Consider the following 23,902-nt stretch of genomic DNA (forward strand, 5'->3'; position numbering starts at 1 on the left):
ACGTTTCAACCAATTAAACTATAAGCCCAATCGGATCTCTACATGCCGGGAAGAGCGGACAGAAAGAGGAGACCTTTGCTCTATCTCCTTCTTCCTCTTCCCGGGGCCCCGGAGGGGTTCTTTGGCAAGCCCTATTAAAGAAGCTAAGTGACTTTCGTCACTCAAGTAGTGAGTTTGAGAGTGACCGTTAGGGCGACCACTTGTACTTCTAGGCCTTGGCGACCTATATGTTACGCAACACAGCTTCACTCGATTCAGTAAATCAATAGTTCAAACCAGCCCACTAATAGCTTAGATAGTGGCCCTTCCACTTTGGTATAGTTGACCCTACCTATTGACTCAAGGTTCATAGGAAGGGGGAACCCAGACGTAGTGGGATGTAGGCTTCAGTTGTTTTGGTACTTTTTCACTACGTCTTATTATTTGTTTTGTAACCGGCTTTTCACCGGCAGGTCAGTAGGCCTTTTAGAAGGCGAACAAACGAAAGTTCTCCGCGGGCGCTAGCGCTATCTTGTTCGCTTTTGTCAACTGAAGTCGCGCGTAGCGCCAACTAACTGATAGCTGATAGAGCGCGGAGCCCCTTCTCTAAGCGAGCAGAGCCATTTCTTTCTACTGTCGTCAAAAGAAAAAGAAAAGTACTAAAGGCGAAGGGCATTCTGTTGTACAGCTACTTTGGTATAGTTACAAAGGTAACCGGTAGGTGACTGTTGAATCGACAGTAGTTACGAAAGGGGGAAATAGCTCAGTTGGTTAGAGTGCTGGTCTGTCACGCCAGAAGTCGCGGGTTCGAACCCCGTTTTCCCCGCCCGATCTTCCTCTTCCTGCCCGACTCATTTTGAAAACACTGGAAGCTGCTGATCCCAGCGTAGCATTCAAGACAATTGTTCCTTCTTCGGTCTCCCTCCACCCCCTTCGTTTGTTGTGGGTCTCACCGCAGGCACTTACTTAATGAATGAGTGAAGATCTTCCTTCCCCCCTTGTGTCTTACCAAGGACTGAGTTCCCACTTGTGGCGAAAAAAAAAGTATACCATCCCACCCGGCCCGGGGGGTTAAGGTTCCTCTCGGAGACTGCCAGTCTACAAGAAGCTGGCAGAGCTTTAGCCATTGGACCACATCCATCCATCCTCCTACCTAAAGACGCCTTTTCTTGTTCGTTCTTCGAATTACGCTAGTGGAGACTAATTCCTTCCGGCTAATGAAGATACTACCCCAGTCTTCCCATTCATTCCCAGTGGATCCTTCTTATCCCTTTTCATTGAACGAACCAAGTTCACCTATACGAGAGTGAGGAATAGAAATCCTACAATCAACTTCCCACTTTTGATGTCCCGTTTGACGATTCTGCTGCGTCTTTAGAAAAAAAAAAAGGAGAAGGACAGGGGTCGCTAGTCAGAAAAGCTATAACTATCAATTCGAATTCTGAATGAATCAAATCTCCCCAAGTAGGATTCGAACCTACGACCAGTCAGTTAACAGCCGACCGCTCTACCACTGAGCTACTGAGGAAGAACGGACTTAAGGAAGCTGACTCTCGTTCTTTGGCCCAACCAACCGCAGACCGAAAATCCTAAAAGTGCGTCACTTTTTCTCTTTCACATACACCGGGAGAAAGGGTGACGATAGCAATCCCCTTTGCCTCCCCGGCCGGGGCAGGACAAGGGGGGCGGCGGTCAACCATCAACTCTCGATATGCATATTGATCAATCGATCTCCGCGTCCTGCCAGTTCGCTAAGTAGACTCACTCTACCGAGGGGCAACTAAGGTTGGTTCCTGCCAATTCCCTTGCTGATCAGCCTTGGAATTGGCAAGTATGAGAGAGGACTCTCTCTGTCTCTCCGAGTTTCAACTACTAAGTGAAGTTAAGTAGCACTTCAGCTATTCTAAATGTGAATAGATTCCGATCAAGCAAGCAGGAGAAGGTGGTCCTTTCATCTCTCTGTCTGCTCCATGCTCTATAAAGGATCATGAGCAGGTTTAATGCTAGAAAAAACGAGATCTGCCTAATCATTTCGGTAGATGAAGTAGTGGGAGGTCACGAAGGAAGTAAGGGGGCATGTTAAGTTGATAATTTCGAACATTGTAGCATCCTTTTGACGGTTGGGCTTTGAGTTGAGAACTTTTAAGAACTCTTAATATGAAAATACACATTCTAAAATGACGCATCGAGCGAGACCATTCTGTTTCATTGTGAATGAAAGACGTTTTCGACCAACAACATCTACTCATATCCAGCTTCGTGTCATTTTTGAACACTGCGATCAGCAAGCAGCAAGCGGGGGAGAGTCAAGTCAAGTACAACACAGGACTGACGGGGTGGGGCGCGCCAAAGCAACCCGGGACCCCGGAGGGGTCACTACAAAAGCGCTGGCGCCTTCTTTTGAAGGTGAAAAACTACGCTAGCTAAGAAAAAGAAAAGGGCTGCGCTAATGGCAAGGAGCAAGAAAAGGGCAGCTAGCTCGAAATCCGATAAATCGAATACCTCCTGGCTTCAGTTATGAGAGAGAACTCCAAGGCAGGATAAAGACTGAGTTGGATTCAGCCGCGTGGGGAATGAAACAACATTCATGGAATGAGTTGAGGCAAAACCTCCAGCTCTTTTTGAGAGTCAGGGGCTTTAAAAGCGCTTTAAAAAGGGCTGTCTGCATTACTGGATTCACTATATCAAATTGTAGTAAAAACAAGGGGCCACGTAGACTATTCTGAGGTGGTATGCTAAATCCATGATCAACTGATGTAGCTAGTGTGACTAAAGCAGCAGCTATTGGCTTAACTGGTTCTAAACTCTCCCACCCGATAAAGGAATTGAAAGACTACCCCGGGCCACGTAGACTATTCCCTTCCGCGGACATTCTTTTCTAGAAGGAAAGTAGCAAAGCCGAACGCAAATACACATGCAAATTGCGTCGACTACCTCATCACTGTCCAAAATGGGGGATACCGCTATTCATACATGGATGGACGAGGGACTCCGCTGACAACATCAGTAGATGACTTTTCTCGCGGAATGCTATTAACGTTGGAAAAAAACACAGCTCTCAAACTCACCCTCCGGGTGATAGGTAGAAGCATTAGTACCTAACGGAGCGGTATCTAACCAAAAAGGGAGGTGATGTTCTTTTTAGAAACAGGATGGAGCATGGCTTCCTTTCTTCTTAGATACATTTCATTCATTCCATTTCTCTATAGTTTACACCAGAACATCTTGCTAATCCTGACAGATCTCGAAAAGGGTGGGGGCACTAGAACCAAATCTACATACACATCGAAACTTCCTATCTCAGCCAAGCTAGCACCTTCATCCCACCAATGCATTGTACGACTCTCCACCCCCTTTTCCTCCCTCATGAAATCCGAATTTCCCGCAATGAAATTCGATTTCGTTCATGTCGGCGGTTGGCAAAACGGCCCTGAGATCCGGGACTGGTAAAACATGGGTGCCCAATTTGCTTTTCCGTGCTCCGCCTTAGTGCCCTTATGAAGGCGGCGGGGAGTCCTTAGCCTTTGAACCAAACTCTAGGGAACGCTCAATTGCCTGACGTCTCAACTGCAATGGTGAACTCAGTGACATACACTGAAATGGATTGCATCTATTGTTCCAAACAAGGCTGATATTAGCATAAAAGCCCTTCCATGCAATTTCTTGCTTCGCTCTACAGACGAAAGTGCCGGATAGTCAATGGTAACCAGAAGATCTATGGTTTTCGAGAGAAGGTAATTGGAAAAACGATTCATTCCTTTGCTTTCTTTCAGATATCTATTCAATAAGATGATCTGACCTTACCTGAAAACTAGATTCATGAAGAAGCCCAAAAAGTGCCGGGCTTAGTGCAGCCCAGTTCCTAGCCAGTGTGGGGTTCTGCCATGGATATTCGGTCCACTCCAGAATTCCATTCATTTTTCAAACGTAACTCGATTGACTCAATTCACAAACGGCAAGGAAGTCAAAAGTGACGCTTACAGGTCGTACGACAATTGCTTCTCTTCCGGGACTACATACATCTTTTCTTTAACAACTACCATACAAGCTATTCGCTTAATACATGCTAGTAGGTAGGCTGGTGGTGGAGTATTTATTTGCGTATTTTTTTGGTCTGTCTGTATTTCGGTTTTGGGATGGTGCGAATCCATCTATCCACCATTCTTTTATCTTTCAGTAGTGTCAACCTCAGTTCTGGTTCTTTATCTTGGAATACTCTCCGTTGTCCTGGAAGCAATGCTTGAAAGAAAGCGTAAGGAAGCGTCAAATCAGTATGATGTATTGGCAAAGCCAGTAAGAAGGGAATCGAAAGTAGATAGGGACTCCCACTGTAGATGTGGTTTTATACCTTGATGAATTGGTACCTTATAGCATAGCGAATTTACTTTTCTTTCAAAAGGATATATCAACCTGTAGTGAAACCGGGCCACCGAGCTTGCTTTTACCGCTCTTACAGCTCTCTCTCTTCTTTTTTATGGGTAGTTTGGCCAGAAAGAGAAAGAGGAATGTACCCATTTCTATTTATCCATTCTCATAGAAAGTACCAAAAATGTTTTTGAATGTATGGAGCAGGCGTATGAGTTGATATCTTCAAGAGTCAAATCCTTTTCTTGCCCACCCAGCCATAAAAGAAAAAAATCGTTACGAGCGGTCTTAAACCCTCACCTCAATCTCAAAAATGGAATTGAAAAGCTCCAATTTAAATAATGGTACCGGGGAAATACCCAGGGAAGAATCATTCTTTGAATCATCCAGATCTATCAGCGAATTCAATAAAAAAGGACTGATCCTCGGAATACACCATCATCTTTCGAAGTGCGCAGTCAATATTATGTTATATTCAAAGAAACAAGTCAAAGAGTAAAGGCTTCGCCCTTCAATACCACACTTCCAATCGAAATTCCTACGAGATTGACGTTCGAAGAAAAAGACATGGTTTGATAGAAACTTTAAGTGGGTATCAAATAAACTGGAATGAATGGTATCAATTTCTTCTTTTCTATACTGAATCTGCTTCGGTATCTCTTTCTTCCTTCCCTTCTGTAAACCAAGCAGTGACTAGCCTCTGGCACTCACTTTCCAAAGCACCAATTGACTTGCTTTCAGAACAACCCTGATCAGTTATACCTGAAATACCACCCGTACGTAGTACGCCATTCCCAACGCGGAGCGCCTTTATTTTCGTATTGAACTCCGCTAGGAAGAAAAAGTTAGACCGTAGCCTTGTCGAACAACCTCGTTTCTCGCTTTTGTCGATTGACTCGTGGGACTCTACTGAATTCCAGCATGGGTGTGGTAGATTACTGACGTGAAGCCGGACCTCTATGAGTGCTCTACATGGCCGGATCAAAGCTCCAAATCGTAATGTCGCGGCATACATAATCAGAAAATAGGATTCGTGAGAGCGTTTTCTTTAGCTGTTCCTTAAGAAAGCTATCGACTTAACCGCTTGTGTTAAACATATAGATTGTCCTATTCTCTCTTTTTTTTCTCAAATGACCTATTTCACATAACCGATGTTGATTACAGATTTTGCCTTGCGTCACATTATCGTGGTGATCAATTCCTTTCGTGGATCGATTGAAATAACCGATTTTGGTGTATTAATTCAAGATAGGTAATTTTCCTCAAGGTCATAAAGATCGGTCATCTAGCGTGGACTTCTGACTCTAAGTGGAAAGTCTTTCTCATCTACCTCTTCCATCCAAAACCGTTTTTCCGCATTTTTTTCTGCCAAGTTACTTAAATCTATATCGGAGCTATAGGATCGGTAGACCCGTAAGCGAAGATGGTTCGCTCCCACATAAAGAGACGGATATTCGATGTGTTTAGCATAGTGACACTTTTTTTGGTGCCGAAACAGCCCCAATCCCTTTGGTCATTTCGCTTTTCGTGCCGGCCTGTATTCGGAGTTTCTTGGATTTGCGGTGCCTGAATGCCTTTCTCCTTCTTTTTGGTGACGTCGGATGCCCGCCTTTGGCGCTCAGAAGTGGATTCTCCTTCAAAGAGGGCTTTTCCCCTAAGAAAGGGACATGGTTGTACTGGATTTCTAGTCCTATAGTGGAAGAGCAGATAGGATCACACCTACACGTAAGTTCGTTCGTTGGGTTAGTGGCCACCCGCACTCCAACCTATCTATATGGCAACAAAGCGAATGACAAGGCCAAAGTAGCTGACTCTTATCGCTAACTTGACTCGGTCTAAGGGCGAGCTTGAATACAACTCACAGAACGACTCCTCCAGGGGCCTTCAGGCACTCAAACAGATAGTGAGACAGACACCATCTATAGAACTTGAATGACAATACACCCATATATTCTAGCTAACAATCAGAAACTGTATCCAAATGGAGGGGACACTCTTCCTTCAGAAAGATGCCTTCGAAAGAAAAGCTCTTCCCCTCAACGACACAGCACATTTTCTCAAATGTTCCACGTTTCTCACCATATCCTCATAGGGCTGAAGCACAAGAAAGAGGATTACTTGGTTACCTTGCTTCCCTCGCCTAGGACAGTAGAAGGATCTGTGGCCGAAGGCGCCACAAACGAAGCGGGTCGCCTCTTTTCTGCAGATCTCCGCAAGATGACCCTTCTCCCCGCAACGATAGCACATAACGTTTTTCCCATGCTTGCGCGGTGAGGAGGACGAGGCCTTGAGAAGCTTTTCCACCATTTTTCCCCTTTGGCATTTGGATCCATGTTTTCTTTAACGATCTCCGTGATAGTAAAGGTTTTTTTTGGTAGCCTTTGCTTTTGACGGCGATGAAAGAAAGAGAACCCCTCCTATCTTTTGATCGTGGTCAAAATCCTATCCAAGTCCCCTTTTTTCAGATCTTTCTCCTGGTTTTGATCATCACCGTTCACCTACTTGTTACGGAGATCCCGACCAATGCACAATCCAGATTTTTTTAGCTTTTTTTCTCCCATCCCATCTTGGACGGGCCCAGAAGCTTTTCTCATGTTTGAATGGAGGTCTTCCGCAAATGAATTTCCATATAGGAATTCTATAATGTGCCTGCAGATATTGATTGAAAGCTTGTTTCAATTGAACGAGGATGTGAACGAGAAGGCAACAAAAGGGAGCTTGGAGCAAGAGGAGTCATTTAGTAGTTCACGAAAAAAGGCATAGTAGAGAAAGTCTGAGGAGCAGGAAAATTTGGTCACGTAGATCTTCTATTTCGCCGGAATTCGTTGATTGCTCCGTACTCATTTACAATGGAAAAACTCCTGTTCGTTGTAAGATCACTGAAGGAAAGGTTGGTCATAAATTTGGAGAGTTTGCTTTTACACGGAGACGAAGACCCTATCGAACAAATAGAGGAAAGGGGAAAAAGTAAAGTCTAAGCGACATATGGATCAATAAGGAAATCCAATTTCGGTAATCCGAATCCCATATAGGTCTTTTCTTCATACTCGACCAGCCCTAGGTTGGGGATAATGAATTTTTCGAATCTTGTTGGGAGATGCTTCGCTCCGAGTCCGACTGGGACGGAATGGGGGACCCAGGCCCTTCAATGCCTCCCTCCGGATCCACTAACTCGGAAGAGCTATTCAAAGCTTTTCTGGCTGACTGTGAGGACGCCTCTGCATCCCGGGAGCAGACCGCTCCCCCGGAAGCTGTGGTCAGTCAAGAGCGGCATCCGAATCCCGCTCCAATGCCTGGAGTGGCAGCGGAAGCTGAACAGAACCCTCCTTCTTTTGATTGGGAGGGACGACCTAAATCCTGTGGTCAGTTCGGACAGGGGCATTACAAACGAGCTATGCTCTATGATTTCGCTTTGTTTACACGGGTGAGTGACCTACACCTTCCAATCTATGGTTTCCACCCGCGAGGTAGAACTTTCTCTAAAGCTTCTTCGCTCCGTAATACACTTGCGCCTTCCTTTATAACCATGCACTCCCACTACTTCTTTAGGACATGGCTGACTTGCTTATCACAAGTCGTCTCCCGAAAAGGCAAATATCGAGACTGAGATGCTGCTTGGAGTCTTCATTCTCTAGGGCAGAGCTCACTACCACTCATTATCGGAGGGAGACGTAATAATACTGAGCTATTCTTCGATTTCCTTGCTTGCGAGATCAAAAACTGGGTATCGAACAAAGAAATCTGCTCACGGTACCTCTTACCTCAAAAATTCTATTGGATCTGGGATCAGAAGAATTCCAATTTGAATGTGCTCATATCCAACTACCCGAAGGGACGATATCAGGAAAAGCAAAAGGAGCATGGGCGGTTTCAAGTTGTTTTGGTTGCGCAGCTTTCGATCACTGTGTCAGCCGAGCTCTAACGCTTCTATAAAGTGAGAAATCATGGTACCTTCACGTCTACCTTTCCCAAGGGCTAGTTCAATTCCAGAGAAATGCAAGCAATCGTACGGGACTCCCGCCGCCTGCTAGGCTCACTATACCAAGTTAAGTTCCTCCAAAGTATTTTCATCATCGGTATCAGCAGAGTCACAAGATAAGGGATAAAGATAGTAGCCCATAGCTCCTTTATCAATTTCCTTCTGAAACTTATCAGGGTCTAACAATGTTGGAGAAGTAGTATTGCTGCTGTCAGAAAGAATAATGGTTTCTTGCCCATTGTGACAAATACTCATTGTTCTGGCCTTCCAATCTAAATTGATTGGACTGTGACGATATAGCCAATCATAACCCAGTATAACATCATTGCTTTCCAATTTCAGTAGCTTGAAGGTGTCTTGAAATGTGTGCCCTTTAATAAGTAGTATCTGCAGTGTAAGCTCCAGTAGTTAATTGACCTCCTCCAGCCACTTTGACAGTAAACAAATGTTTCTGACTCTCATATCAGTGAAGCCCACACCACCATAATCTTTAGGGGTGCATAGGTGTTCCCATCTGACCATGTGAAATTGATTCTTCTTACTCCCAGTAGAAGTGATTTATTATTGTATCAACTTTTTTCTGTATTTTGACAGGCAAAGTGTAGCAACCCAGAAGGTACATAGGGACATTTGATAAACATGCATTGATCAATATATCTCTTCCTCCATAAGAGAAATGTTTGCATTGCCAAGAGTCCAACTTCTTTTCTACCTTTTAATGAAAAAAAATCATTAGAAGAGATCTTGTCTTTGCTGATTGGTAATCCCAGATATTATATTTTATTGGAAATTTGCCTATCTCACAGTTATATCAGCTACCCTCTGCTCCTCCTCTACACTCAACCCTACTGTGAAAATATCACTCTTCAAGTAATTGACTTTCATGCCAGACATTTCCTCTAAACAGTAGAGAAGGAATTAGAATCCAGTAATAGACTCCATGTCATTATGCAAAAAAAAGCAAAGTATCAGAAGCATATTGCAAATGACTAATCCCCCCTGGTATCAGATGTGGTACCAAACCTCTAATCACACCTGCTTCCTTAGCTCTATCCAGAATTGCAGATAGTGCATCACCTACTAGGTGAAAAAGCAAAGGAGAAAGAGGATCTCCTTGCCTCAAACCTCTGAAAGTAGAGAAATATTCTCGCCAATCTCCATTCATATTCACACACACTTTGCCTCCTTCCACTGCTTGTCTAATCCAATCTATCCACCTGTCAGGGAAGTTTTTCCTATGCATTACCTCTGCCAAGAAAGGCCACTGAACTCTATCATAAGCTTTTTCAAAGTCCAACTGAAGCAAAATTCCTTCAGAGTGAGAGGTTTTCAACTCATGCAAAACTTCATGAAGAATTACACATCCATCCAAAATGTACCTCCCAGGAATAAATCCAGTCTGAAGAGAGCTGATTACTTGTCGAGCCAGAGGAGTAAATCTAAGTGTCAGAGCTTTGGTAATAGCTTTAAACATAACATTTAGAACACATATGGGTCTATACTGTAGGATACTATTAGCATCCTTAATCTTTGGCAGTAGAGAAATGACACCATAGTTTAGTCTGGACAAGTTCAACCTGCCATGATACAGCTCCTGAAGCATTTATATTAGTATATCTCTCAACTGGGGCCAAAAAGCTCTAAAAAGCTAACAGAGAAGCCATCTGGACCTGGAGCAGTATTTGGTTTCATGCTTTTCACCACCTTGTCTATCTCTTCACTCATGAAGTTAATACAAGTGAGGACTGATTTCTGTCATTCATATAATTCAGAAGAGGAAGGCCGGTTGAGTGCTTTCCGCGTAAGACTATTGAGTTTCCAGCTGATTGCCCATATTTTCCAGGATAGGATTTGTCCACTTGATTGAATTCATGTCATTGAAGCAATGAACTTGCTAGCCAGCGTGCCAAAAAGGTTGCTGACTTTGGGTACACAGAGTAGTGGCGAGAAAAGGGCTTGCGCCTCAGCCGTTTCGCTTGATTCGGACCTTGTGGTTGTAGTCACAGGGTACAAAGATAACCCCACAACCATTTGTTGTATTCTTTAAGTCAATCGCTCGTAGTATGTGCTAGAATGAGATGAGATCCAGCTCAAAGGTGAAGACCTCATTCTTTGAACCCTCCCGGGCAGTTCCTGTTCTAGCTTCTCTATCTCTAGCAAGTGATACGAACAACACAACATCTTCTCCGGTCGTAGGTCGGTAGGGCTTGCCCTGGCTAAGAAATGGAATAAAAAATTCCCGGTTTCTTGACTGTTTCTGAGATTATTTACCTTTATTTACATGAAGATGCACGGTCTCTTACACTTTTCCTAGCTTAAGTTGGCGGATTGGTAAACAAACGGCTCTGCAGCTCCGTTCGCTTCGGCACCACTCCCTTGCTTCTTATCGAGGTCGGTGCCAACAAACAAGTCCCATTCGAGCAATGGAATCTACATAAGAATGTAATCACTGTTAAGTATTCCACTCACTGATGCCCAGGAAAATGGGCCTCTGAAGAAAGCAAAGACGTGGCCCAGACCGAAAAAGGAACTTGATCACCCGGAGAAGATTTCTTTTCTTTGCTGATTCCTCTCAATGAAATTTGCCATGTTGCACTAAGTTACTTACGGATGTATGCATGCAGTCCGGGAACACTTTGGGGTGAACACCCATCCGAACAAGTAGGGTCAATAGTTCAGCATTTAGGCCGTAACATTTAGCAAAAAACGAATCTGAAACCCAACAAGTGCTCTCCGAACCAAGCTAGATAGTCTCCTATCACTAGGCTCACCAACCAACCTGGACTTTGATTCTTTCTTATTATTCTAAACCGGATATAAAAACCATAAGGATTGTTTCCAGCCGAGAGTTCCCATATGACATAAGCGCTCTTGGGTGGGGTGGGCCCTCATTCGCCAGGTCTTTGAGTGCCCGTCGTACCACGTGGTTGGTACACTAGGCTGATAGATACTTTACTTTAAGGATCTGGCACCTTCGCTAGACGGAGAGTAAGCGACTTCTATTAGCACCGGACCGTCGAGTCGAATTTCTCGTGTCATGTGCAACGTCCATCAATGGTGGTTCATTAATGTCCATAGATTTAGACTCCTTCCCCCTTCCCTTATACGCAAAAGATCGAGAGGGGCCCGAACCCAAACCGAGAACGTAAACAGAATTCGACTCACTCTCGTATGGCTCGCCCTCGAGCCCTGGGCGAGTCGGCCGGGTCTTTCCCTCTTGTTCTGTTTCCGCCACGATAAAGACGCACGGAAGAACTATGGTATGCCCCAGCGCGTGGAGGATCCGTTGAGAGTGTCCCTTGTCTCGGTAGGGAACAGTACCTATTGTCTTGAAAAAAAAAGGTCAGTGCTACGGTCCCCTATTGTTTGATCCAATATTGACCGGTGCGGATCACGTTCTACTACCTCCGGTCCGTGGTTCGACCTCCCGTAGTGGTCCTTGCTTTTCTTTTTGAAAGCTCCGCAGGGCCAATTTTGCGTACTTGCTCAGCGTGCCCCCCCTTTCGTCGAGTGCCCCGCCCGGTTCACAGGGCTGTTGGCCTACCAAGCAAGCACTTGCCCGCTGCTCCTGCCGCTGCCAAGTGGGCTCCGCGCTCGTTATCCTGACTGTTCTCTCTGCTGGGCCCTTTCCTATTGCTCTAACCATAAGCTATGGCAATTCCAGCTCGCACCCACTCTGGCCCGCCCAGCGGGGCCTGAGTGAGCTCAGTGGTCAGCCCCTGACGTTAGGGGTCTTTCGCTTTTGCCAGATCTATAGAGATATTACGAGTCCTCCGTCCCAGATTCCCTCGCCGCGGCCATCTGGTTCACCGGTACTACCAAAAAGTCTCATGCTTACGTTACTGTGACTGATATATAAGTATGATCTCGGACTACGAAGACCCAGTCGTGCTTCTGGTTTCCATTCTCATCATCATATTGAAGGAAACTCCTCGTGCTCTGCCATAAGAACTTGGAGTCCGTATCATGGTGAAGGTAAGGTAACGCTGTGATTCTTGCTCAAAAACTGACCGAACACGTTCGAGTTATTGGCTCGTCCGACCCGGCAGCATTCATGAGTCGCTCGTTCAACTGTCCCTCGGAGACACGGTCGAGAAGTGCCATGCATGGTCGCCCCCCCCGTCCTTTCTTTCTCTCGGTCCCACCAGGGTGGGCCCCTCTGGGGTAATAAAGAAATGGATAAAAAAAGGGGACTTCTGCTACGGGCTATGCCACCCATTACTTATGAGGGAAGTCGCATCCGTCCCATCGCAAGCACCTACAATGTCATGATCACATTGGTTTACCCTTTTTTGGTAGTTCAACGGACGGTCGCCCCTCCAACAAGAAAAGGTAGAAATATGGAAACTTCTCTGCCATTTAGATCGGAGAATTTATAGAGGAAATCGGGTTTTAAATTTCCAGAAACCACACGATTATATAGCCAAGGGAATACGCCGCGCCTAAAATCATCCCAAGCGCAGCTAATGTGGCTACTAAGCTATTTCTTTGGAAAGCTCCTACTAAGATTAGAAATTCCCCGATAAAGCTGCTAGTGCCGGGTAAACTCATATTGGCTAAAGTGAAAAAGAAGAAAATGGTAGAGAAATTCGGCATGGTGCTCACTAAACCTCCATAATATCTAACAAGTCGAGTCTTATGTCGGTCATATAGAACACCAACACATAGAAAAAGGGCTGAAGAAACCAGTCCATGACTTAACATAAGTAAAATGCTACCTCCAATTCCCTGTATGTTCGATAGAGCCTAATATTCCCCCAGAGTACGCCGCTTACCCCCCGAACCGTACAAGATAGTTACCACCTATCATACGGCTTTCTAACTCCCACTTCTTTTTCTGGTCGTTCCGCTCTGTCGGATCGATGGTAGTCTCAGAGATCTGGTAACCTCCGACATTTTTGACAACACGCTTCCTGCTTCCGTTTTGAGTTGCGCATCTTTCTCCCCGGGGCATACTATAGTATCACATCGTAGACCCCCCACCCCAACTCTATCTTCCTTATCAGTGAACCGGAACATAGTGCATAGGTACTCTTCGATGCTGCGAGGACGAGACGAGGTGACATACTACGATCACGCACTGAAGTTCTGCCCTTCGGCTCGGCATATGGAACCTCTCAGCTGCTCCCTCGGGATAGGTAGGCCCACCCCCCCTTTCCCGAGAGGCGGCCGGGCTGTGTTTCCCCTGCGGCCACCCAATGGCGGCAGAAAACGAAAAAGGGTGGGCTCCGCGCGGTTCGCGTTTTATTGTAAAAAGAGAGCTTTTCATTCTCTTATAGAAGCCCGCGCCCACGCGGGTAAAGCCCAGCGAAGCTGCAGGGAGCACTGAGCAATGGGGGGATGAGGGCGACTCCGCCCACGGGTTGGACCACACCACAGGCAAAAGTCCTTCCACGGCAAGAGAAGGGTGACCGGAACAAGAAAAGGGAGCTAGTCGTTGGAGGGAAGACAAGGCTCGTTCCGTGCGACTCCACAGAAGAGTACGCGCGCTAGAAAAGGCAGCCAGCTTAAAAACGCTAGCTAGCTACTTTTGTAGCCTTATTTAGTTTGGTTGCCTACGCTTGCTCTCCGGCGCGCTACGGCAACACCCCCTGCTTGCTTCTTTCTGTTCGACGCGGAGCTCGCAGCCTCCCCACCCTTGCTTAGCGTTCCACTTGTGATCCTGGAGGATTTGGAGAAATGCGCCCGACCATGAAGAATGGATTTTGTATTTTCTTTCATGTGAACGGCCCTATCTTGTAAAGAATGGTTTTTCGTGCTATAGACCACGTTGAGAAAGACCAACCAACAACACAAATAAAGACCGTTCCATTTGGGTACCTCGAAAGGGAGGTGCTCCTTATGATGCTACGGACGGCTGTCCGAAGTGCATGCAATGACGGGCTCGGATAGGATAGGATTGTGCGCGCCGGCCCTTCGGGTGTCCATATTTTGGCCGACCTTAGCGTATATACTATGTTATGCGGCCGTAATATTTTGATACCTTCCACCGCTGTTACGCCAGAAATCCAAGGTTCCACACGAGCTCCTGTTCTGCGGCGTGGTGGCAGGACCGCTAGGGGATTGGCTCCGGGTGTAGGTAGGGTCAAATCCGCAGGGGTCATGCAAATACATAGGCCCCTTCCCTTCTGCCGAGTTGTTTAGAAGGCGCTTTCCGTTCTACGGTCCCTCGGAGCGAAGGGTTAGGCAGGTAGTACGGGCCCTCTGACTTCCAGCTATGTGCTGTGTGCGACTCCCGCGAAGCGAATGAAGGGAAGCTCTTCGAGCTTTCTCCGCCAGCGGCTTATGTAGTGGTCGGCATTCCTACGTGCTCCGACTGATCCCCACTGGAGATTATATGAGGGGTCTTGGAAACTGTCGTGACGCTTTGGTGACGAAGGTCACCGGGGGTGACTATGGAAGGATTCCGTGGTAGTCTCTGACTCCCTCCAACTCAATCAATATCAAGAACATGTCGTGAGCATGGGGGTTTGGCCGACTACTAAACTATTGGCTAGGGCTTTTCTAGTTATAGCTTCTATAGTGAGTGGCCCTTCCGCTTTGATCTAGTTTTAGTTTGTATTGTACTAAATTGAACACATATCAAAGAAAGGCGATCAATCAATAAGTAGTTGCCCTTCTCCGGCCTGGGAAAAGCAGCGAACTCGTTAAACAAGGGGCTTTTTTATCATGGTCGCTACTGTTGTATTGTATATTGTCGGGGGAAGCTACTGCTTCTACGACAGCTCCGCTTCCTCGTCTTGCTTCTACTTTGCTTGTTTGCGCGAAGGCTTAGAGTCCTTTTCGCTAGGTCCAAATTCGTCAAGCGAAAGATCTGATCCAACGGAAATCCCGCATATTGAGCGCAGCTGATATGTGGCTACTAGGCGCGATCATCCCGCATGCCATAAAAAAATACTTCTTTTTTTTATGGCCCGTCATATAAAGATAGAATAGATATGGATAGAGAGACATTCTATTGATTCGCGAAATGGCTCGTCGATCCAAATGAATCATTCTTCTGGTCTCTCTCTGCCCCCCCGCCCCAAAACTGACCCACGACACAGCGCCCATTCGTTTCGCGCGCGGGAAGGCAAACGAAGTTCAGTTCAAAAGACCGCAGCGGAGTGGAGCAGGCCGCGACACGAAGTTCCTTACCTAGCTGGATCTCGCTGGTGCCACCTAAACGGTAGGTATAGGCGGCGGATGTCTGACGTTTGGAGTTGTCGTTCGTGCACCTGTCCCCAATAGAAGAATGAGTGATCCCTTCCCCTGCGGATCATGGCCTTACCACCTAGGGTCCCCGATGGCCAGCGGGGGATTCGGGTATAGCAGCTCACGTTCGTTTGCGCTTCGCGTTCCCGCTGGACTGGACACGTGTTAGCTGTAGGAAGTATGGTTACGAAAGTGACTTCGGTTCGCCAGTTCAGGCTCAACTCCTCGCTTTACGTTAGCGGACTTACAGGTCGGGCCGGGGGCTCCACGCTCTTTCTTTCTGTGTGGGACGATGCCGGGGAATGTGTCGAGGCGGCGAACAACAACAAGACAACTAACTACATTTGCTTTTTCCCTCCATGAGATGAGCCAGTGCATTGGACCGATGGATAATAGAACTGAGCTGGCCAAACGCTTGGGGCGCTCTACATACGATGTAGAAAAAATCAGATACATATCGATTTCTTTCTGATGGATCCAGAATAGATAGATATCTTGTATCATCAATAGATAGAAAGAGGTCAACCCTTATTATTGATAGAAAACCTTTCGATCTATCAGAACAGATCAGGCCATCTATCAATCGATTTGAATCATCTCGCTTTTCGTTCATTTCAGCCACGCCATAATAGCCGCCACAATAAGAAAGAAGCAAGCGAAACAGCTAGAAGCGCTCGCTTCGCCGCGCCCAACAATTCTTATTCACGGGAAAGCCAACCGAAAGATTCGATTCGGACTTCGTAGAGCCGGTGCTGCTGCTGTCTGCGTAGGGCCGTCCCCCACTCCCGTCCCGGGGCGCTAAGGGGTTTTGTTTTAGGAACAGACGGCGGTGTTTTGCTGACGCCTCGAATCGACGCTTTTGTTGCGACATGCTAAGTTTTCTCCCCTATTGCTAGTAGGTTGATGGGTCGCACGGCCCGGCACACATGTTTTGGCCTTGCTTGTGTGTCCATAACTCAAAATAGGTGACCTAACGGCCGCCGCCCGACTAAACATACCAATAGTCACCAATTCATATGGGCTACTGAGGAGTAGGCAATGATCTTCTTAAGATCGATCTGTCTTAAAGTGGTCAAGGAAGTATATATTATAGCAATCGCGCTTAGAGTATAAATGAAAGGAGTGAAACAAAGTGTCGCTTCGGGAAACATGGGTATTGAAAATCTTAAAAACCCGTAGGTTCCCAATTTTAAAAGAATTCCAGCCAAGATGACGGATCCAGCCGTAGGTGCCTCTACATGGGCTTCGGGTAACCAAATATGAACTGGTACGCATAGGCACTTTGACGGCAAAAGAGGCGAAAAAAGCAATCCATAGAAGGATTTGGCGCCGCTCACTAAATTCAGTGGTTAATAAAATTTGTAAATCGGTGGTTCCTGTTTGGAGAAGAATCAACAGAATAGCTAATAGCATAAAAAACGGATCCCAGTAAAGTATATAGGAAAAAACTGATATGCTGCCTTGATCTTTCTTTGTCTCGAACCCCATACCCCTATAATGATGGTAGAGTCAGGGGTGGCCCAAAGCGGAATTGACCGGTGGTAGTTGGTCGAAGCTCCAGTGGGTAGCCACTCCCCTTCTCAGGGAACCGTACGTGAGACTTCCGCATCATACGGCTCCGTCCCGAGCTTCCGTCGTCGGCCCTTGTCATTAGACCACTATGCTTGTCTTTTCCGCCTTGACTCTCGAATCTTTTGCTTCTCGGGTGGTGGCGAACAATGCTGCTTGCGTAGCGGGAGATGCCCGCCCGTCGTTTAGGCCTGCTTCCTGCCCGAAAGAAGGCTAGCCGGACTAGTGGTAGGGGACCCGACCGTCAAAAAACCCTACCCTATTCTCGAACCCCCTGCCGAGCTCTACCCTGCCCGCATTTATTTGGAAGGGGGCCCAAAGAAATGTCTCCACCTGCTGCCAACAGTCCTTTCTTCGGAATTCTACTGAACGGGTCGATCCTCCCCTCCGTTTGTTTTAGCAACTTATCCTAAGGTCTCTTCGCCAAGAACTCTCCGGCAACGGACAGAGGAACTAACCTGCCTGCAGTGGCGGGGCGGCTTTTTTTTTAAATAAGACCTGGACGATTATCCCTACCCTCGGTAGCTTACGAGTTTACGTCCATCCCTGGTCGGGTACAGTTTCCTTTATTTTTATCCCTTGTAGCCGTTACCCGAATTCGCGCAAGTGTGTCCACACCCCCCCTGACTTGACGAGGAATTCATTCTCGCGAACAAACACACCCCCTACACACACCTAGGAGCACCCCTTCCTGCATATCCATACAAGACCTGAGTAGGCGGGTCGAGGTCCTACGAGGTACCCACTACTCGGAGTACCCTCCCACCAAAAAAAGATGTGTGGTTCGGTGGTTCGACCAGAAATGCTATGCTTACGCACAAGACTACCCCTCTTCCCGAAAGCTTCGCGGGGACCTTTACTACTTTACGACGACGGGGGACCGCCCGTAGGGGGTTTACTGCACAAGGCCCCTGCAGAGGAAAAGCTTGATCCCAGCGAATAGAAGATGCTCAGCTCCGCACAACATAGGGATTGGCACGCTTTTCGGAAAGAACATAGAATAGTAGAGGATCCAGCATGCAGGACACGGCGATCATTAGAAATTCACGAATTAGAAATGCTGTAATATACTCTTTCCCAAAACTTCTCATACCAGACCAACCCACTGAAATGCAAATAGGGATCAGAAATGTGGTCAATATCACGAAGAATAATGAAAGACCGTCTATACCCATATACAAATGGATGTTTTCATAAGGAAGCCATCGAAGGCTTTCCACAAATTGAGATTTGGCCGTAGAAGGATCGAATTGTATCCGAGGAACAGGGGGATACAAAAAAGTAATAAGAGAAACGCACAGACCCAATCAATCGTATCGGTCTTATTGAAGAATTTGGAATGAAAAGAGGAGTAATGCTTCCTAGCACGGGACAGAGAATAGGACCACTTAGATCGAATAGCATTCACAGAAATGTTCTAACATAGAGTAGAATTGAACATTGAAAAGATTAGTTGACACAGTCAATCAAAAGATGGGGCGCCAAATTACTAAACAATAGGGGTCTTTCTGTGCAAGTCAGCTGAACACCGTAATTGATGAGTGAGTAGGTGGGTTAGGTGCACCCCTCGCCCAGTGGGAAGTCATGAGGCTAGCCCCCCCCCCTGAATGAAGAAGTAGTGGGGCCCCCTGCCCGCCCACGTATGCGCCTTTATTTAGATTATAACTAAATATTATACTGAACTTTATCCGGGAATCTTTCTAAAGAATCCATCTGGCAAAACGCAATTTGTCGATTTCAATCTAAGGTGCACCTTGCCTTTTTCAGGTAGCTTTGTTACGCCTATTCAGCTAGGTGGGGCATTGGTCATAGCCGAAGTCGAAGGGAAAAAATAAGGTAATGAGATGATGGTGCCATCAAGAAGTTTTCGACGAACGTAGTAGCGGCCAAAAATGAAACTCTTGCATGAAAGACCGGATTTGACGCAAGATGAATGGCGTTGGGGTTTTTCAAATGAAACCCGCGATCAGAAAGTCACCAACGGAGCCATACAATCTATCTAGTAGTGTGCCATGGCACGGTACTCCGCTTCGGCAGTGGAAGGAGCAACTGTCTATTGCTTTTATCTCATCCAAGATAGTGTCCTCGTCTCCCCATAAAATAGATAAGCCTGTAGTTGAGCACCTATCTGAAGGCCCCAATCGGCATCAGTAGTTGCACGCAACTCTAAAGAAGACGATGACGGAAAAAAGGACGGCTCGAGAAAAGGTACCTCGAATATATCTAAGAATCCGATGAACTGCTGCAAAGTGAACTGACCGGGGGGCAGCCATGAAAGGCTGACTTTCTTAGGAAAAGCCATCTGGGCAAGAGATCGTCAGATAAACCAAACTGCCGACCTACTGTCTGTACTGCGGTCGGATCAGATAATGGTGAGCCATCAGTCGGACGGAGTTTAACGTAAAGCTCCAAGGGAGTGTCAACAGTCTTCTCATCATTGAGTTGAGCTCGAGTGATCAAGTCATGACGTTATTTGATCTGAGATACCAAATATCCACGAGGAGAATGTGCGACCTCCAAGCCAAGAAAAGGCTTAGGGCGCGTCAGCGCCTTCATAGCAAATAATTGATGAAGGCGACACTTGGATCAGCGATATGGTAACGGAGTAATCACCAGTCAGTTTGATATCATCACAATACAACAACAGAATAGCACGTCCTCGAGGATAAACTGATACGAACATGGCCGAATCATGATCACTCCGAGCAAACCCTGCCTGGATAACATAACCACTGTGCTGAACTTCAAAAACCGACGCTATCGGGGCTTGTTGAGACCATAGATCGCTTTGCGTAAAGGACAGACAAGAGAAGAAGTCAGAAGGGCAGGTTCTCTTTCATCCGTCTTTTCTAGGTGCGCATCTCCATCTACTAAAAGTAGGGGTGGTTGCCATAGATAGATTGGGTCATTCGTAACCTGAGCAATAACCGATGCTACTACAGCAATAACGGAAATAACCGATGCTACAGCAGAAACTACAGCTATACGTGGCGGCCCCACACGCAGCTTTGTTTAACAAGCATCACCCTTCCTTTCTTTCAAATGCTTCCTCAGTCAATCAGCAGCTTATTCGATTCCTATTCTTATTAAACATCTGATATAGATGGTGGGAACAATGAAGCAGATTCTTCATCTGTAGGTTGCAATCCGTATGATTTCTTTTCTCGATCTCCTGCTTGTGTTTCACCTCGCACCTAAGCATCACGTTCCTAGGACAGAGACATCTGCGCTCTAAGGCAATCATAGTACTACCAGCATGGTTACATCGTTCTGCGGGCAAGCTTCAACTTCAAAGTCCACCTGACTTTGGCACCAGCCAAAGGAGTAGGAACAGCAGCTGGGAAGCACCATTACCAATCCATGGGATGCTTTGTGAACAGCCCCTCTGTCAATACCGATACCTGTCAGATTCCATAGCTGATGAATCTCTTTCTTTTTCCACTCTTTCCCCGTCACGCAAGACGCTTTTCTGGCACAAACCTAGTAGTTATTTGTCCTGCTGATCTTGGGTGAACTGATGACACTGATGCTCCAAGACCAAGAGTTTTCACAGCCAAAGCTATTGAAGCTGCTCCCTCCCATGAATCACAGCTTTCTGGACGCACTGCTTGAACACCATGGAGCAAGATAGAGAAAAAACCCTATCCCAGTTGATCGAGCTGAACCCACCCACCGCCGGGCAGGTGCATCAGCCTCTTCTTTCTAGTTTCCGACAGGGCTACCCGCACTAGCCTCTGACCTCTACTCCAAAACCTGAACTTCACAGATCCGAAGCCTAAACCTTCACTACTTCCATCACTTCACAGAGCAGGTCTTGTTTTCAAACTTGCTTTCGGGTTAAGTGCAGAAAAATCAATTCAATATTCCTGTCATTGAGGATCTATTAGATGAGCTACATGGTGCACAACTGTTTTCCAAACTTGATTTGAGATCAGGTTATCATCAGATAAGAATGAGAAGAGAAGACATTCATAAATTTTAGGACATATTTTTGTCATTATGAATACTTAGTGATGCCATTTGGACTCACTAATGCACCTGCTACCTTCCAATCTTTAATTGAATCATGTTTTTGCTCCGGAAATACCTTTTGGTATTCTTTGATGATATTCTGATATATAGCAAGACCAAACAAGCTCATCTCAAGCATCTAAAGTTAGTCCTGGACATTCTAAGGTCATAAAAACTATATGCTAAGATTAGCAAATGCAGTTTTCCTGTCCCTCAAGTGGAGTATTTAGGGCATGTTATCTAAGGATAGGGTCTATCTACAGACCCCCACAAAATAGTTGCCATCAAAGAATGGCCAGCACCTAAGACTATCACTCAGTTGAGGAGTTTTTCTTGGTATGGCTGCAGAAAAAGAAGATTTGTCAAGAATTATGGGATCAATTCTAGGCCACTTCATGACTGTCTAAAAAAAGATTCATTCCAGTGGTCAGATGCTCAAATTGAGGCCTTCACAACATTGAAGAATTGTCTGGTCACTGCCATTACCTACTTCTGCTTGGACTGACATCTCCCCTGGATTTCTTTGAGGGGTCTTCCCAAATCATTGGGCAAAGAAGTCATATTGTTGGTGGTGGACAGGTTCACTAAATATTCTCATTTCATTCCCCTTGCTCACCCTTATACAGTACAATCAGTCCTCTCATGCTTTCATGGATAATGTTTTTAAGTGGAATGGATTGCCAAAGTCAATAGTCTCTGATAGAAACTGGATATTCACAAGTAACATGTGGCAGGCCTTCTTCAAAGCACTGCAAGTGAAATTGAGGTTTAGCTCTGCCTATCACCCACAATCAGATGGCCAGACAGAACGTGTGAATCAGTGTGTGGAAATTACTTGCGTTGCATGGTTTTTCAGCAACCAAGGAAGTGGGCTAGTTTGGATCAAGCAAATGCCACTTGGGAGGATGCCGACTTCATCAAAGGTCTCTTTCCGGAGTTCTATACAGCTCCTATTCGTGGTTGGTGCCCTAATTCCAACACTTGACAATGCTTTGGGGAGGTATTGTCATATCTGAAGATTACTGTACCTAACTCTCGATTGAATTCAGAGTGCTGCCTTTACTTCATCTGCCGTGAACGGAGCCAAGAGGCTTGCGTTCATTTCTTCAGTTACTCGCCTGTTTACTTTCCCCAGTAGCCCAGGGTCGGGAGCTAGGACTTCTGAGGTGAACAGTCCCTCAAAGTAACCCTGTATCAGAGATGCTAACTGGTCATTACCTTCGATCCTGTTGCCGTTTGAGTCATTCAGAAACTTTATTATGTTCTTCTTTTTTCTCCGTTGCAAAATGATGTGATGAAAGAAGCTCGTATTTCGGTCTCCATGGCGGAGCCAATTAGCCCTTCCTCTTTGCAGCCATTAATCCGAGTGCAAACTCTCTCAATTAAGTGTTGGAAGCAGTCGCTCCTATCCACTCCTACCAGGGAGGGGAGCCCCAAGTATTTGTCAGTGAGCGATTCGGTGACAATATTCAGCAGGTTGCATACCTCTTGTCTGTCCCCCCCTATCTGTCTAAGGGTCCTTGGTAAAACTCTCTTCATTGAAGGCAGTACGTGGGTATCCATCTTATCTACGGTCTGCGGGTCATCCACATGACCAAAACAAAGGGTACGAAAGCAGTGAAACCGATATATCTGTTGAAGGCGATCCCACCGGTCCTATTTATTAAGTTGCAATGGCGAGTATCTTTGGACCCCAAAGAGTTGTATAAGTTGGAAAATGGAGATTTGCCTGTGGCATTGGCCGTTGGGCAGCTAGCTATTGCATTTGAAGGCTCCACAGAAAGAACCCGCAGGTACTATTACGACAGGTGGCTTCGAATCCAGTTTGTTAGTCGTTTGCATCTCGGTTAACAAAAATAAGCTTGAATCCCTCCATTCGTAGATCAATCAGCTAAAGTTGTTAAAACAATGCCCCGGTAAAAAGGTAGCAGAAGGGTCGTTCTTTCTTACTCGAAGTTGCACTCAGGTGCTGCCGTTTTAGAGCTAGGCGATATTCTCTGTGTAAACCAGTATCGTATCTGTTCGATATGGACCATTCTATAAGTATAGTCATTTCAGTCTTCCTCAAAGGATCTCCGATCTATTGTGCAACCTTCCCTTCGAAACCCACCCCACACGAATACTTCTACCCCTTATCACAGCTCCAATGCCCACAGGCATCTGTCTCTAGCACAAATCTTTTACTGAAATCAGGGAGAACCAACACAGGGGCCCTCAATTAAAGCTTGCTTGAGAACATCAAGGATTGCTTTGGCTTGTCCACACAAATGGTACTCCTTTCTTTAACAAGTTCGTGAGAGGTCTCCTATTTTGTATATACAGGATGAGTCACATCTTGACCGGAGCCATGCGGAGCACAAAAAGTGAAGAGAAAGGATTTGTTCACCACTTTAAGCCAAAAGATAGAAATGAAAGCTGTTCCCATAGATTGAGATTAGATCCGCAAGTGAGCTATTTATACCGAAGCTTACAAGAAGCAAAGTTGAAACGGGAGCTTTCCCACCACGGCATCCAACTCTTCTCTTCCGTAAGCAAAGGGGCTTTCAACGAGATAGGGAGCTGTACAATTTCACCCGTGGGGTGGGGCTGGCTCACAATACAACAATTATCGCTACTGATTCCAGATAGAATGTTGATACCGGTGGAAAAGCACTTCTTTCTATGTATAGGGCAGTGAACTAAAAAAAAAGTGTCCTTTCTCGATACATAACATTGTATAAGTCAACCCAAGTCGCTTCTTCATCTCCGGGAATCCGGTAAGGTACTTTTGGAACACCAAGGGCATATTAGATTAATTTACTATAT

The 23,902-nt window shown here is 46.0% G+C and overlaps 2 non-coding genes across 2 annotated transcripts; one reads left to right on the top strand and one right to left on the bottom strand.

Annotated features, from left to right (window-relative positions):
- Positions 1-731: 731 nt before the first annotated feature.
- On the top strand, positions 732-805 carry TRNAD-GUC (transfer RNA aspartic acid (anticodon GUC)). The gene has a single exon. It is a non-coding gene; the product is annotated as a tRNA-Asp (tRNA).
- Positions 806-1,435: 630 nt separating this feature from the next.
- On the bottom strand, positions 1,436-1,507 carry TRNAN-GUU (transfer RNA asparagine (anticodon GUU)). The gene has a single exon. It is a non-coding gene; the product is annotated as a tRNA-Asn (tRNA).
- Between the last annotated feature and the right edge of the window lie 22,395 nt (positions 1,508-23,902).

This window comes from Triticum urartu, unplaced genomic scaffold, assembly GCF_056163025.1.
Source record: "Triticum urartu cultivar PI428250 unplaced genomic scaffold, HENAU_Tu73 scaffold2, whole genome shotgun sequence".
Classification (NCBI taxonomy): Eukaryota; Viridiplantae; Streptophyta; class Magnoliopsida; order Poales; family Poaceae; genus Triticum; species Triticum urartu.